The sequence below is a fragment of the Lycium barbarum genome, chromosome 10, assembly GCF_019175385.1.
Source record: "Lycium barbarum isolate Lr01 chromosome 10, ASM1917538v2, whole genome shotgun sequence".
Taxonomy (NCBI): domain Eukaryota; kingdom Viridiplantae; phylum Streptophyta; class Magnoliopsida; order Solanales; family Solanaceae; genus Lycium; species Lycium barbarum.
The window spans coordinates 33,618,374-33,634,843 of NC_083346.1; the positions used below are offsets into that span (position 1 = coordinate 33,618,374).

General features: G+C 36.0%; 1 pseudogene; it reads right to left on the reverse strand.

Annotated features, from left to right (window-relative positions):
• Window positions 1–8,198: 8,198 nt before the first annotated feature.
• LOC132615051 (F-box/FBD/LRR-repeat protein At1g13570-like) lies at window positions 8,199–12,640 on the reverse strand (annotated as a pseudogene).
• Between the last annotated feature and the right edge of the window lie 3,830 nt (window positions 12,641–16,470).

A 16,470-nucleotide genomic window follows, 5' to 3' on the forward strand; every position in this document is an offset into this window, starting at 1 on the left:
GCCTGTTTACTAATGTCCTATGTGGTCACATACTTGTTGGAGAGGTTGAAAAGTCTAAGTAGAATTGGACTCAGTCTAGGTATCAGATTGTGTTCCCTCAAATGATTTGATTTGTTTGAAAGCTTGAAGTTGTCATGTGTTGGACCTGGTCAGACCATGTTTGTTCTCTAATGGTGTTTTGATTCCAAAACTGGTAAATGCTATGTGTGCTCTTTGTGGATTCCTACTTATTGTACTTGGCAATTTGTTTGGCCTGATTCTTGTTGCCTCACCTAAACCCTGTCTATTTGATAAAAATTGGCACTTTGGGGCTGTAATAAGGTATATTGAAACAAAGGTTTTAAAATGGGGGTGATTCTTGGGGGAAGAGCTTTAACTTGAACAAGATGTCTCACTTGGTTGTGCCTTTTGTTTGGTTGTTTCTGTTTATGGTAAAAAAAAATATGGAAATCTGTTAGACTGCTCCTGAGTAGGACATGTGGGTTGAGTGGCTATGATGTGATTAAGTCTAAAAGGTTTTTCTAAAGGTTGGTATATCGAGCTAGGTTCAGGACAACTTTAAGTGGCCTATGTTTAAGTAAAAGTAGGGGAGGCAAATCACCTAGTCTAACAGGCTGGTTTAGGGGAGTAATCATTATGTGCTTGTTCTCACCTAGCAGATGGAATAGGGCTTCTGATAAAAGAGACACAGAAAGGATTTTAGTGTTGATGGTCTTGGATAGGAATGTATGCATGTGTGTGGTCCATGGGCAAAGTCTATGTGCGGGAAAGCCTTTTCTTTAAGAACTTGGAACCTAGTTACAATGATAGGTATGATAAAAGATAAAGAAAGAAGGATGATAAGATCTCTTGTATTTTTGTTGCAAATGTTGCCTAAACTTGTCCTTGTGAGGTCTGTTCCTGGACACTGTGGTGTTTTCCTTGACATTAAGAGGTGAGTTTCCTTTAAAGAAAGTGGTAATAAGGCTCAAATGATAGTGTGGAAATTTGTTGATTGTTTCCTTATGTGGTTTGATCTTGATAAACAAAAGGTGTATGCTTTTTCCTTTGAACTGTGAGGTGATCAAAACAAAGGATTCTCTCCATAATCTTGTGTTTAGTTTGAAGTTGTTAGGGAAAACTAGTCAGTTCCCATCTGTTGTAAGTCTATGAAATACTTTTTCCCAGTGCATCATGTCTTAACTTTATAACCAAGGCTTACTTATATAACCTGGACATAGTCTTAGGATTTAACCAGCCTGTTATTGTGTGTTTCATGTTATAAAGGGGGTCTTTTCCTGTATTAGCATTTGGATTTGATAACAAAGGTCCCTGAAACCTGAACCTAGTCCTCATGAATCAGTTAGTTTGCTATTTCTTGGTGTGTATTTATGAGAGAGTTGTTCCCAGTATTTACAACTAACTTTGACCACAAAGAGTCTTAAGACCTGGACCAGAGCTCCATGAGTTTGTTAAAGGGAAGTTATGACAGGGTTGGATGTTTGTGAATCTGCGTAGGGCCTCTGGTTTTGTTACTGGATGATCAGGGTAAGGGCATTAGGATGGAGGAAAGGGTTTTAGAAGAGGAAAAGATGAGTCTGGGCATGAACAAGAGGTAGTGACCAGTGGGGCCCAGGATCCCTTTTTGCTGAAAGGAGACTCAGGAAAAGAAGATGGGGAGGTGATGACCCCACCCAATCCCGTTTCCCTTTCAGGGGCCTGAAACTCTTACTTCCATTTTCTTGGACCTTCCCCTCATGATCCTGGGACTCATAAAGACCTCAGGCAGGGTAGAACAACTTAACCATGTCTAACTGGGAAGGAAAGATGCACCTAGAACCAAACAAGCTACTGGAAATACTTGCCAAGTCTGAGTGTCATGTGTTCCCTACCTTGTTCTTTTCTTTGAAATCCATTTTTTCTGAAAAGTTTGTAGGTTCCTGAGCCTTATTTGTTTGAAATTGGTTGTGTGAAAAAGGAAATGGGGCTGATGGTTATGTAAGCCTGAGTTCTTTTGTGAGGAATTGGGAGCCAAGTGTGCTATGTGTGTGTCATTTCCTTTACTGTTGGCTATATGCCCTTGTCTATTTTTCTAATTAACTTCATCTGTGACTGATGTTTAAAACTTGCCACTTGGTCTGTTTGGTTTAGGCTTGTCCCTTGTATGATATTTGGTCTCTTTGTTTTTCCAAAATTTTGATCATGCTATCAATTCATTTCTTGCTTTTCTCTTCTCCCTCTTCGGTTCTTTGAGAAAACTTTGGATTAGTCTAAAATATGTTAAAGGAACACCTCTCTTTTTAGGAATTAGAGTTGTTGATAAATTGTTTATGTTGGCTTGTCTATTGAGATTTCCCTCCCCTTAGTAAAGTTCTGTCAAAGTTCACTTGTCTATTAATTCAGGTTTTTGCTTTATGTTTCAGTCTGTGTTGTGTTAACAAAGAGGAGTAGTGTTAAGGGGTGCCAATTCTGAATATGTATTCTAATAAGTTTTAAAATTGGCCATGAGCCTTGGGCCGTCTATGAGGTCCTCCTGGATTTTCTTCTCTTTCTCTCCTCTGAAAAACTGTGTTTTTTTATTCTGTACTTATTTGTGAGCAAATTTTGAATTTGGCTGGGAATAGGGTGAATGCTCCCAATTGAACTAGTGTGATCAGCTGTTGTCTCCTCTTGGTAGTTTGTCTTTGGACCTTAATAAACAAGTAGGGTAGGTTGCCTTAACTTGGAACTCTGGGACCTATTTTCCCCATTTATGAGAAGTCCTGGATGGAGTGATTGACTGGAAAGAGACCAGTTGGTGTTTGGCTATGAAATCCCTTGAACCTATTTTGGCATATTTGGAGTGTTTCAGTTTATTCCTTCTTTTCTTTGTGATTACCCTAATCAGCCCATGGTCTTGAGAGATCACCATTTGTGTTCCTTTTATGGCAGTTGTATACATTACTTTTAATTATGGAGTTGGATTTTCCCTCGTTTTCGCTTATATTTGCTGGTTATCTAGTCTTATTTAATGTGCTGTTACTATTTTTGTATCAATGTCTCTCTTTAGAGTGTGGCATTTGGTTGTTTGTTTGAATGAGTTTGAATGAAATAAGTTGCTGCTCCCAAGTTCGATACTCCCTTTTCCTCTTGTTTGGAGGCATTGGTTGGACCTAAGCTATGGTAGTTTGGAGTTGTCTAGCCCTTCTTGGTGTTAGCCATGCCTGGGGTTCTTAGAAGCCCCTTGGACTCAGGACTCAGTCCCCATGCCATTGCGAAATCCCCAACCAATGCAAACCCATTCAAGGAGAAGAGGGGCAAGTATAGAACAATGTGGGTACCTTTTGTGTTTTCATATATAACATGCATTGTGGATGCCTTTTGTGTTTTCATATATACCATGCGTAGTCTTTATTATTTTAGTGATAAGTTCAGTGTTTATAAACTAACCGGTTCCCTTTTTTCTTTTCCCTCCTCCACTTGCATGGCCATTCGGGTCAAGACCAGCCCCCTGTTGGGCCAAAGGCCCAATAGGATCTCTATGCAATTAAGATCGAGTCCGAGAAGGAAAAAAATAATAATAGCGAGGCGCGCAGAAGGCCCAGCCATGGGTGAAAATGGCCACTAGGAGCTTGGTATGCCCCTAGTTTAAATTTATTTCCATATATGTATGATCCTATGTGTATGTAATTATGTGTATTCAACTAATATTATAGTGGAACATAATTATGATTGGAATTTGACACCTTAGGACAACAGTTCTTATGCCCTTTAGTCGACTTTAGGTCCCCGTACGCAGCTTTCGAAAACCACGGACTCAAACATAATGCCTTTTATAACTAATGTATAAAACCGAGATCTTTTCAAAACTGCCTTCAAAGAAAAATGAATCACCATTAATTTCTAAGTTTGAATGGCAATCCTGTTCTTATATAATAGAAGTACTTTCACAAAAGATGAGTTAATTAACTTAATGACTGGATTTCCAAAAAAAATCAGTTTTGTTTTAAATAGAATAATGTGACGCAATTGGCTTTAACTTGCATTAATAAGTGGCAAATATTTTTGACAAAATATTGGACCAAGTTTTTAATTCAAACAAAAACCAGATTTTTCCTATCAAGATATGAAAACTCATTTCTGGAAAACAGAAAACAAGTGAAGGATTTTTAGCACAAACACTATTTTGGCCCAAAGTCGACCCAAATTAGCTTATAGTTTCAGATGGGATATATTCGTCAAAATATAAAACCCTTTTATAAACGTTTAAAGAACCTACATGTAATATAAAGTTTCGGATAAGACTGAAACGTACCAATACGAGTCAAACCAAGCCCTAGTGTATGAGTACAAAATAAGTAACTTACAAAATAATAACTTTTCTTTTACTCTTCGTTATAAACTTATACTTTTTCCTTATATATAAAAGGAAACTATTTACACTGGGATACAATAAATCCAAAAATACGATATCCTATAAATAAAGGGGATATACTCAAATTCTTCAAAAAAATGTGATATGCAAAAAAGTGTCTATGACAGTTCTTTTTACGGGAAAATAAACACAAAATAAGCAGTGTAAACAAATACTCATACACTGGAATTCGAAGGTCAACCGTATAGTACAAATCCTTAGTATTGGGGTGCCTAACACCTTCCCCAGGGGATCATCAGAACCCTTACCTAGAACTCTGGATTACGAAGGTTTTTTCACGGTATTTGAATAAGCCCTTCAAAATCGATTTTCCTAATTTCCTAAAATTTAGGTGGCGACTCTTTTTCAAAACAAGTCCGAAAGAGGGACAATGAGTTCGTAATAGCCTTTTTATGCACTAAACTAGCGTGAAAAAGCGAACCGTCACAAGTACTGCTCTAACTGCATGATCTAGAGTATGAAAGAAGTGAGACAATCCTGAATGTCTTGGTGGTCAACTTTTTATATGTGTGGGGCCCTCACATATATAAAAGGGACCCCACTAGACACGGTTTCATAGACTCTCTAAGACACTTGAACCTAGGGCTCTGAGATCAAGTTTTATCATGCCCCGAACCATGGCCTGGGCGAAATACGGCACTTGGTGCCATACTGCATATGACCGAGCGAACCACATGGCTTGCTGAATCATCATGAGGCATACATGAGCGGAAATATAACATGAACGTGATGAACTTTTATAAAACATGTGAATCATAACATTAATAAAATACTGATTTAAAACACAAATGCAAAAATATTGTAGATGAACCAAAATGGCTTTCCGACTCTGAACATCTGACATGACATGACTGACTAGCCTAGTCTATGAAACCTCTAACATAAGTCTGAACATGAAAACATACTCGCTGGGACAAGGCCCCCAGCATACCTTTAAATGCGTATCTTGTCATGAAAATAAATAAATAATATATTTCTAAGCCCCAGAAGAGATGCGGCTCACCAACAAGCTAATAAGTGCGAAATCCTACTAAGCAGATGCGTCGTCCTATAAATCAGTACATGCATCATGAAATGCAGGCCCCCGGGCAATAAAAGGGGACGTTAGCATGTTGAATGTACTGGTATGTAAAGCAATTGAATGAAATAACAGGATAAGAAGTGAAACTGAAAAACCTGGACATGAGCATGAGCATATATACATATATATATATATATATATATATATATATATTAAGTAGGGAGAGCATTGCATAAACCGACGACATGATATCACCACGTAGGTACGTGGAGTCTGGTACCTCGCCGGACCAGTAGAGCTCCCACACCTTGCCAGGGGTATGAGATGAAAACATGACATGAAAGGATCCAATCAATATAACATGAAGGAATCGTCCTAACTGGGCGGAGCGATCCTTATCCTACGGTGGCTAACGTAGTTTCAGGCTATCTGAGCCTTTTCGGTAATTTGTGCAACTCCCAGAAACATGAACATGATATAGTTAGCTAAGAAGCCCATGATTTTCATGAAATAACTTGTAATCATGATTTCACGAAATAACTTGTAAACATGGTTTCATGAATATAACTTGTAGGCATGTTTTGAAATGATACAACACAAACATGGTTTCATATCAAATAGCTTGTAAAACACGGGTTTGAACAATATAGTTACATAATATACTTGCATGAAAACGTTTAAAGCATGTGGAGTGTTTTCTTGAAAATAAGATAATGATTTATAACTTGCATTAGGAACCCATGGAATGCAAAATATGGGTTTCATGGATTACGAACAGATTCTCAATAACCAAAATGGAATATTAAGAAAACAATAACGAACTATTAAAGCAACATGGTATATCATGGCACGTGAGAATTCCAAGGTTTAAGTGTTGAGTCCTTTAAATGGGTTTTCTTGAAAACCTTATGTTAAGAACAATGATTTCATTGTTAGATTATGAGAACACATGTTAAAATTGATTTGGAAGGGCTTGGATTGGCTTACCTTGGTGTTTTGGATTGTTGGGAGAAGAATACCTTTGTTCTAGGGCTTGGGGAATGTGAAAAATGGCAAAAGAACTGAACATGATGTATTTATACATAATTGCGTCGGGAATTTATACGATCAACTTAGACGGTCCGTATAAGGTTATACGGTCCGTCTAACTTGGTCATATTTGACCATGATCAAAATCCCAGAAACTGGAATTTCCCAAATGAGTTTCACGGACTGAATATATGGTCCGTATAATGTTTTAGAACTTGGCAGAGACTGAAATTTTTCTACCTGTATTATATGGCATGGTTATACGATCCGTATAATAATACACGGTCCGTATAACTGGTCGTATAAATGAGATTTTACTGAACTGAGACGAATTTAATTCTCACACTTCTCATCTGGTCTTCTAAGTCTCAAATCATGAACGTAACCTAGTTTAAAGGTACGAGGCGTTACACCATTCCTTCACGTGTCATGGTTTAGAATTGGTGCTATTGCAATTGTTTAGGGGCGTCAATAATGAGTTGCCCACTTATATTTTGAATGTAAAAGAAAACGTTATTGTACTAGACTTCTGTGAAGAAGTTATTGGGTCAGGTTGGTCCTCTTTTAATTGGGTCTGTATTTGATGTATGGTTGGTAGTGCAATATATTTTCTATCAAATCTTTATTAAAGAGTAATAATAATGTTAGAAATTAGACTGTTTTGATGAAAATGTTTAGTATTGAAATCGATAAATTGTGTACTCGTTGGAGCAAGAGATTATATGAACTTACAGCTGGAATAGTCGTAAACAATAATGACTATAGTTCTTGAGTGTGAGAAGGAAATTTCTCCCTTTTAATGAAAAATTTAATTCTTGATAAATATTTTTTGATACCCTTTAAAAAAAAAAAAAAAAAAAAAATTGGTCTATTCATGGAAACTGGAAAATTGTAGTTTTCCAAGACTTTCTGCTAAGTTTAGTGTTGTTGATCTTCCATGGTAGGAAATTACATAGTGCAAACTGAGTGGAAATATATCTTCACCAAAGCAATTCAAATGCTTTGTACCATTGATCCTAATCATATAGGACATGATATGGTTTCACTATTTTGGATCTTAAGCAGCAGAAGTCACCTTTTCTTCTTGAGGAAAACTTGGAATTTTGATCTTATAGGAAATGATGGCCTGATGATACAACATGATATGGCAGTGGCAGAGCTGGTGTCATGGGAATTAAGGAAAATTCTTATAGTGTCAATCAGTTTCTACATGTTGGCAAATCTTTATGCAGTGGTATTAGCACTTTGTGCTCAGCCTGCAGAGGAGATGACACCATATGGAGACTGTTTTGGCTGTATTAAGGATATATTGTACATCAGTTATGCCAACTTAAGACTATACAGATTTCAGAAATATGTAACAGGCCACTTGCACTGTTGCTGGTTTTTTAGAGACTTTCTAGTGAAGATGGAGGAAATATGGTGCACCAAGGGATCAAACTTGGGACACCATTTGATTGACAGAGGTTCTTATGGAGAAGTAATCAGGCTCAGCTGCAAATCTACAAAAAACCAGCCTTTGTTGCAGGTTACACAACTGGCAGCAGTTGGATCACAACAACGAATGGATCAATTGCAGATTTGAGAGTCTGAGGTCTCAAGATGCATTATGAGTGCTTTTTGGCATTTGCAGTTTTGAGGTCTTATATAGTAGCAACTTGTAGTACCAACTTAAGTCCTCAATAAGACTTAAGTTGGTCATTAGCTTAAATTTCTTGTTATTAGTCATGTGGCTACATTGTAAAGACTCATTAATTTGTTTTGAAAAATTTATAAAACCAGCCCTAGGCTCACAAGCCTAGTGGAATTTGCTTTAAAAAAAATAAAATAAAAATATCGGTATTGATAGCACTAGGGCGGTGCTCAAGCCATATTTACAAAGGAGAAGTCCCCGCAGCCAACAAAAATCCCAAACAACAATTATAATTGCCCTATAAAATCTATTAAGGAAACCTCCTCCTCTAAGTAGCATTCTTTACACCAAAAGTGAAACAAAAGTAGACACTTCATCTTAATATCTTGCACATGATACAAGCAGGAACCAATCTCCACCATTCCTTCTGTCTAACTGAAACTCCCAAACTGTTCCAGCTCTTAAGCAGATCAACAGTGTTTGCAGGCACACACCATTTGATCCCCACAATATTGAGAAAGAACTGCCACAGCTGAATAGTGAAAGAACAATGAAGAAATAGATAGCTATTAGTTTCTGTGTAAGATTCACAAAACAAACATCTGGATCATACCTCAAACCCCTTTCTTCTTAACCTTTCTCGATTCAAAACTGCCTGCCTAGCCACCAACTAGGTGAAACATAGAAACTTTGTAGTAGCATTAGTCTTCATGATAAACTTCCACGGCCAGTCTACTATCTGATGAGCATAGTTGTTGATTGTTAAGTAGGCAGATTTGACCGTGAAGGCCCCATCTTTGCTTGGAATCCAAAGCAGCTTATCCTCTGCTTCTGATAACACTTGGAAGACCTCCAAGGTCTTAAAAAACTCCACTACTCTTTCAACTTCCCAATCATTTGGAGCCGTCCTAAATGTAATGTTCCATCCTTGCAATCCCTTAGCTGTAGATAAATACCTAAATATCAGAAATAACATTAAGTATCACAATTAATTACTAGTAAAAAGAAGCTTACACAACAATGTCGATTAATATAAAAATACTTTTAACATGTAATGACAATGTTATCACCGAACAAACTAATCAAACATCCATCCAAAAATGCTCATATACTTAAACAGATATTTCTATCCGTTCAATTTTAACTTTCAAAATATTTCTGCCAAAGATCATGTTATGTTGACTACTTCTGCTTTAGGTGATGCACGCCAAAATTTTGACAGCTCAGTGAATGCATCTGGTCTTGCATCAAGAGGTTCAAGCCATGTATCAAGTAGTATTCTCACAAATATTGGGGATTTGGCTAAGAGAAGCTTAACAAGCTGCATCTTAGGCGTTGTTCCTCCAAAGTGTTCTAGCCTAGCTTCCTTGAGGTGATTAAATGTCACATCTGAGAAGCGTTCGAGTTCAAGGGATTCTAGAATACCACTATCATATTCATTTCAACCTAAGAAAGATAACAAGAAGTCAATTCTCAGATTATTGAGGATATTCTAAGTACGAAAATAAAAAAACTAAATAAGAAAGAAAGAAAGAAAAAGTCAAAGTACTATGTACTTGTATTTCGAGATACTCTAAATATGGGAAGCTTCTTATCAAGCAAAGAGCACATGAGAGCTTATATTATTCCACCAGCATAAGAAAAGGCAGGTGAAAATACTCGACACGGTTAACATCAAAGGGAAGACGTGTCGCTACTTCATCTTCATCTGGTTCGTCAAGCTCTAACTATGTAAAAGATACCAGAATGCAAGATGAGTCAGCCCAAAAGAAATTCCATCTGTTACAGTGGATAACAATGAAGTAATGAAGCATTATCTACCTCAAGAAAACAGAAGTTCAAGAGTAGTCCCCCGAGAGCAGTGCAAGACCCAAAAAACTTTGCAAACCCAAAATAGTCTGCCTCCATAGATGAACTGTCGTCACAGTAAAGACATGCTTTTGCCAGAAGAGGGACATTCGTTAAACAAATAGAACTTATACTGCCTATGAAACAAAGGATCTCAGCTTGGGGGCATTAATTTCTATTATATTTGAAACTTCAGAGATTTCCAGCACCAACTTCTCAAGCAACGGGCAATGAGATATTAAACTTCCGAGCAATTCAGAAGAGATTGTGACATTACGTAGTTCCAGGATAATTAACCTATCAAATCCTTGAAAGGCCGATGGAGGATGTATTAAGCAATTACTAAGAGTTAGATGACTTAGATGCGAACAAGTGAAAAGTGAAGAAGGCAAGTTGTACAGTTTACCCCCTGGAAGCCGAAGAACAAGCTGTTGAATTTAATTCTTAGAAAGGAAATAAATGAAGTTGTCAATCTTAGGACAGCTTTTCAGAGAAGCAATGTCGAGGGTAAACTTAGTAATGGGTCCTTCATGAAGGGTCGAAAGCTGGTAGATAATCTTTGTAAATTTAACTGTAGGGTATAGCATATCCTTTTTTGTTTCCCAAAGAGATCTATCAAACGTCAACTCTGTAATTCTATACCAGTGATACCTCCATTTCTTTGATAAGATGCTTGTCCTCACAATATTTTTACAAGGCAAACACATCAGAATGATATCAATTATGTTATCAGGAATTTTGCTAAGGAAGTCAGGAGGTAAATTTCGACAATGCTTTATTCCCTTAGGAGACATCACATAAAACTAATCACCAAGAACGTGTGGAAAATAAGCAATAATACAGAGTAAGAAATCTCCAAGCTCTATGGACAGAACTGACAATATCACCAAACTATCTGGACAGAGCCGCTATCCACATCGTCAAATCAAGAAAGAACAAAAGAAACACTTAAAATAATAACCACCAAGAACCTGTAGAAAAGAAACAACAACACGAAATAAGGAATCCAAACTACTTGGACAGAAAAACTATTCATATTGTCAAATCAACATAAAAAAAAAAAAACCAAAGATTGCATTCTAGTTGAAACTAAATCAGTCAACATCTCCTTTTTTGCCGGATAGGTGCAAATAACTTTTATTATAATACCAGCATAAAGGAAATGTTGAGCACGGTTAAATGTGAAAACATTACAAGTTGTGTAATGAGCTAAGAAAGTCAACAATGGTGTTACTATCATTTACATTTAAGGGAGCAATGTTGCACCAGAGACTAAGCAAAAATATATAACTGCTCTTGATGTTAAGTATTGGATCTGTGAACTATCTCTTCTTAATATATATGGATATTTAATTGCTTTGAGATACCCGTATCAAGCAGGTATGATAACAGGCATGGATATTTCGTGCATATTCTTCAAATTCAAGTAAAAATTAGAAGGAAACGAAAGAACTTTGACATACCCACACTGGATACTTCCACAGACCCATACTGTATATATAACATAGCTTAATATCCATTAATATCATTATTACAACAAGAACACCTTCCAGCGATACTTCATAAAATACATTTGTGGATTGAAAGGGAAAAAAGATCAAAAGAATAGGAACCAGAATCACATTATTGTTAGGGTTTTGCCCTGATTTTCTTACAATATTTGGATTTTACGTTTTCTTGAAGGAGGGCAAAGAGTTTATCATAATTGATTTTACTTTTTCCAAAAGGAAAATATAAATCTTCCATCTTTGAGTAACCATTTTCTTGGAGGAAAAGTTTTGGACATCTATAAATTGAAGACCTCCTTCCCATAATTAAAACACAATAACATCCACAATGTAGTTATTAAAGAGTCTTGTTTAGGGGGAGATTTTTTCTCTCAATAGGATTTTATGCTTTTATATTTGTATTCTCATATTTAGGCCGATTGGCCAAACCATATTAGAATAATAATGCTTTTTTTTTTAATATAGTTTTGTTTGTCGTCTAATTTATCGTCGTTCAAGATTTGCAATTATTAGTTTTCGCATGACGCGCTGTTATTTAGATCCCATCAATTATCAATTTTCTTCTTCTAAGCTTATCAATCATCATATAAGGAGAAACAATAATTTCCAAGATTTGGTCATTTTAACTTATAAAATGGGATATTTTAAAAATATATAGCTGTTGAAAATATTTATGCCACGTAGCCCAATATACAATATTATACAACATTAATACATGGAGGGAAAGCATTATACATAATGTATCAACCTTGTTAAAAGTGTATAATAGTGTATAAAAGGTGTTTATACACAAACATGTTGAAAATTGGGTGTTCATACACAAACTATGGGCTACGTGGCGTGAATATTTTCAAAAATAAACATAGAGCGTAATTTTTTCCTAAAAACTAAGCATAAGATGCTGTTTCACCAGATATTGCTAGATTTGAACATCAAATTAGTAGTTTTACTCTTTGAATTTGCAAGCCTTAAAGATCCTATAATTGCAGCAAACACTAATTAAAAGGACAGAAGTATAATTATACCTTTATGAGTGTTTCAGCTGTAGGGAAGTATTTGGACTCTTCAAGTCTTTAATCTTAATTCAGGGCTCAGCAATTTGGCTTTTCAAGTCTTTAGAGTTGGAGAAAAAAGTGTAGAGTGAAATTAAGGTAGAGAGAGAAGAATGGCACATTCTACTATGAGAACAAAGGGGAAAATGTCCCACCAAAATCATTTATATGTGTTCCCTCCGTCTAATTTATTTGGCTTCATTTGATTAGACATAATGTTTAATAAAGAAAGACTGAATTTTGAAATATATGGTCTAAAGAAGTCAAGTCTTAATTATTTGTGTGGTTGTAAATAATCTCATAAGGTTAAAGGGGTATATAAATACAATTTAAGTTTAGTTGTTAAAGTGAGTTTTTGTGCCAAGTTTAGGGGTGAAATGATGTATTTTCTCAATTATTTATAAATATAGAATAGTGACATTCTTGTACATGATATTCATCGACCTAGAAAAGACTTACGACAAAGTGTCAAGAGAGGTTCTATGCAGATGCTTGGAGGTTAAAGGTGTACCTGTGGTGTACATTAGAGCGATAAAGGACATGTATGATGGAGCCAAGACCAGAGAAATGACAGTAGGAGGAGACTCGGAGTACTTCCCTGTTTTGATGGGGTTGCAACAGGGATCAGCTCTTAGCCTGTTTTTATTTGCCTTGGTGATGGACGGATTGGCGCGACATATTCAAGGTGAGGTGCCTAGGTGTATGTTGTTCGCGGATGACGTTGTCTTGATTTGACGAGGCTCGCAGCAGAGTCAATGCCAAGCTAGAGGGCTGGAGACAGACATTGAAGTCTAAATGATTTAAGTTGAGTAGGACCAAGACAGAGTACTTGGAAGTGCAGGTCAATAGCGTACCGCATGAGGCTGAAGTGGAAGTGAGACTTGGTACCCAAGCCATCCAAAAGAAAGGAAGTTTCAAGTATCTTAGGTCTATTATACAAGGAAATCGGGATATCGACGATGATATTACACATCGTATTGGTGCAGGGTGGATGAAATGGAGGGTTGTTTCCGGAGTGCTGTGTGACAAGAAACTACCACCATAACTCAAAGGCAAGTTACTACAAAGTGGTGGTTAGACTGACTTTGTTGTACGGGGCGGAGTGTTGGCTAGTGCAGAACTCTCACGTTTAGAAAATGAAAGTCGCAGGAATGAGAATGTTGTGGTGGATGTGTGGGCACAGTAACAGAGATAGGATTAGGAATGAAAGTATTCGGGACAAGGTGGGAGTTGCATCGGTGGAGGAAAAGATGCGGGAAGCGAGGTTGAGATGGTTTGGGCAGGTGAAGAGGAGAGACACATATGCCCCAGTGAGGAGGTGTGAGAGGTTGGCTATGGACTTTTTCAGGAGAGGTAGAGGTGAGCCAAAGAAGTATTAGGGAGAGGTAATTAGACAGGACATGGTGCAGTTTCAGCTTACCAAGGACATGATCTTAGATAGGAGGTTGTGGAGGACTCAGATTAGGATAGAAGGCTAGTAGGTAGTCTCACTTATTCTTTCGTACTAGTAGTCGTAGTTTTGCTCATTCGTTTATTGCCCTTTGATTTCTGCTTATAGTTGTTGGGTCTTGTACTTTGATTATCTTATTTATCTATGGTAGCTACTGCTCCTTTCTTTACAGATTGTTTTACCATGACTTTCTCGCTTTTATTATTCCTTATTTTCATATTACTTTGATATGTTTGTCCTTATCTGACCTTTTTGTCTTGTTCTCTCTTGAGCCGAGTGTTGACACCTAATTTTTTACCTCCCATAGTTTATTTTAATTACTCAGAGTCCTTGAAAAATAAGTAAAATAAGCTATGTGTCTTAAAGGGTTTAAATAATTTTTATAAAATTGCTCAGAGCAATATTCTGCTCTTTCAAATTTATGAAAGGGTTTTTCATGACATCACAAAGTTGCTTAGAAATTAATTGGCCTTTTATGACATTTATGAGGTACTTATTTGTTTTAATCAAAGAGAAAAGGACATTTTTGTCTTTAAATAACAATAATTATTTAATTATTAAAATTTTCAAAATTAGTAAATACTTTATTCCCTTTAATCCATGGATTTTGAATAATTAACCATTCCACCCTTTAATCTTTAAAATTTTGCATGATTGTGTGTTTTGTCAAAATTAATGTATGATTATCTATAAATATTTTGATTAGTTAATTAAGTGGTCCTTATTGCAAATTGAGGTTTAAATTATTTTTTTATGGCCACAATTAATTTGACCAGTTCATGGTTCAAGGAAATTGGGTCAATTTTGTAAAATTAGACTTTTAACGGCCTTGACTGAAATAACCAAATTCTTTGGTTTAAATTAATCAAGGTCATTAATGCAATTTAATTTTAAAGGCTGCCAATTAGGCCAAATATGGCCATAATTGAAATGACTAGCTAGATTAAAATCAATTAAGGCCAAAATTTGGCCATAATTGAAATAATTAGTTGGATCAGAATACATTATGGGCCCTGTTCGCAATTTTGGGCCCATCGATATAATTTGGCCCATTTTCTAGACTATTCCTATGAAATAAATAAATGCGTCCTAAATTTATCCATAATTAAGATATTAATAATTTTAATCCTTTAATTATATATATACGTATACTAGGTATACATATATATAAACCAGGTATACATATATATGTATACACAAGTTATACATATATATGTATACAAATTAAAAGGGGCCCGTTTTAATTTCTTTAAAATCTGGACCGAGTCCCGCCCAAATCAGGCTGAGACCCGACCCAGATCGTTCAAAGCATTAAAGGGGTATATCCCCTCTTTTCTTTTCCATTTTTCCTTTTTTCAAAAAAAAAAAAAAAACCCTCCCCTCCCATACCCTTTCTCTCTCTTCCTCTTTCTTAATAAAAACCCTAGGGCTGCCTGCAAAATCTTCTTCTCTCTCATCTAAAAATGGAACGGTTACAGTATGTGTGTAAGATATGCAGTTTTGCAGCATCATTTTTGTGTAAGAAATTAATGTCGAGTTTGTATTTACTCAAATCTTGCCCGAATCGGTAAGGAAACTTTATTCTTTTGCTTTTTTTTTTTTTGAATTTACTTAGTCAAAATCGATTATTATGGTTGATTTTTGCTGTGTTGTGTTGTACCTTGCTTGAATATTATTGGTAGACCAAAGATGGGTCATATCGAGTCCAGAAAGACTTAGATCTGACCATCCATGGTTGATTAGAGATGATCTTGGCCATGTAAAGGCCTACTAGGGCCAATTTTGGGGAAAAAGGATTTTTGAGAGAAAAATCTAGTTTTCTTTTTAAGTTTAAAAATTGAAAGGGTTTTAGAGGTTAGAAAAAAATTGGAGAAATCCAAAGAGAGGCTCAACTTTGAATGTCAAGCCTCCCTTAGTAAAAATTTTAAGGCTGCACTATTGTGAGGTCTTATCTGAGTCAAAAAAAAATAAAAAATTCTCTCTTTGTTTGAGTCTGCGTGACTGAGTTGTGGGTTTTGGAAGCACTTAAGGCTTTCAAATTCATTTTTGACTAGGGCTGCACCACAAAAAGGTAACATTCTATCTTATTTACTTATTTTTGGTATTGTTTAGTATTAGTTTAAATGATAATAACTTATTAATGCTAGTTAGTTGTTGTTTTTCCTGTGGTTCAGTTGAGTTTATGCATTGATTGGGCATTAATTAAGATGTATTAGCTTGTTTTAGGTGTGGAGGTTACTTCTTTTATTTTCAAAGCCATGTTTGACATCAATGGTCTTTTGAAGTAGACTGAATGTGTATGCCTTAATAATGCAATGATTGTTAAATATGCTGGAATAGACTTCATGTATTCTTTTAGATGTTTGAAGGTTGCTGCCTTTTTTGTTCAAATGCTTGAATCTGATGAGGATGTGATCACCTAAGTCATAGTGCTAATATGATGAATTTTTAAGCTAACATTAATCCTGTTGAATGTGGTAGACCATCAAAAGGATGTGATATCTATTTAAAGTATCTGAAGCAATTATCTTTGTTG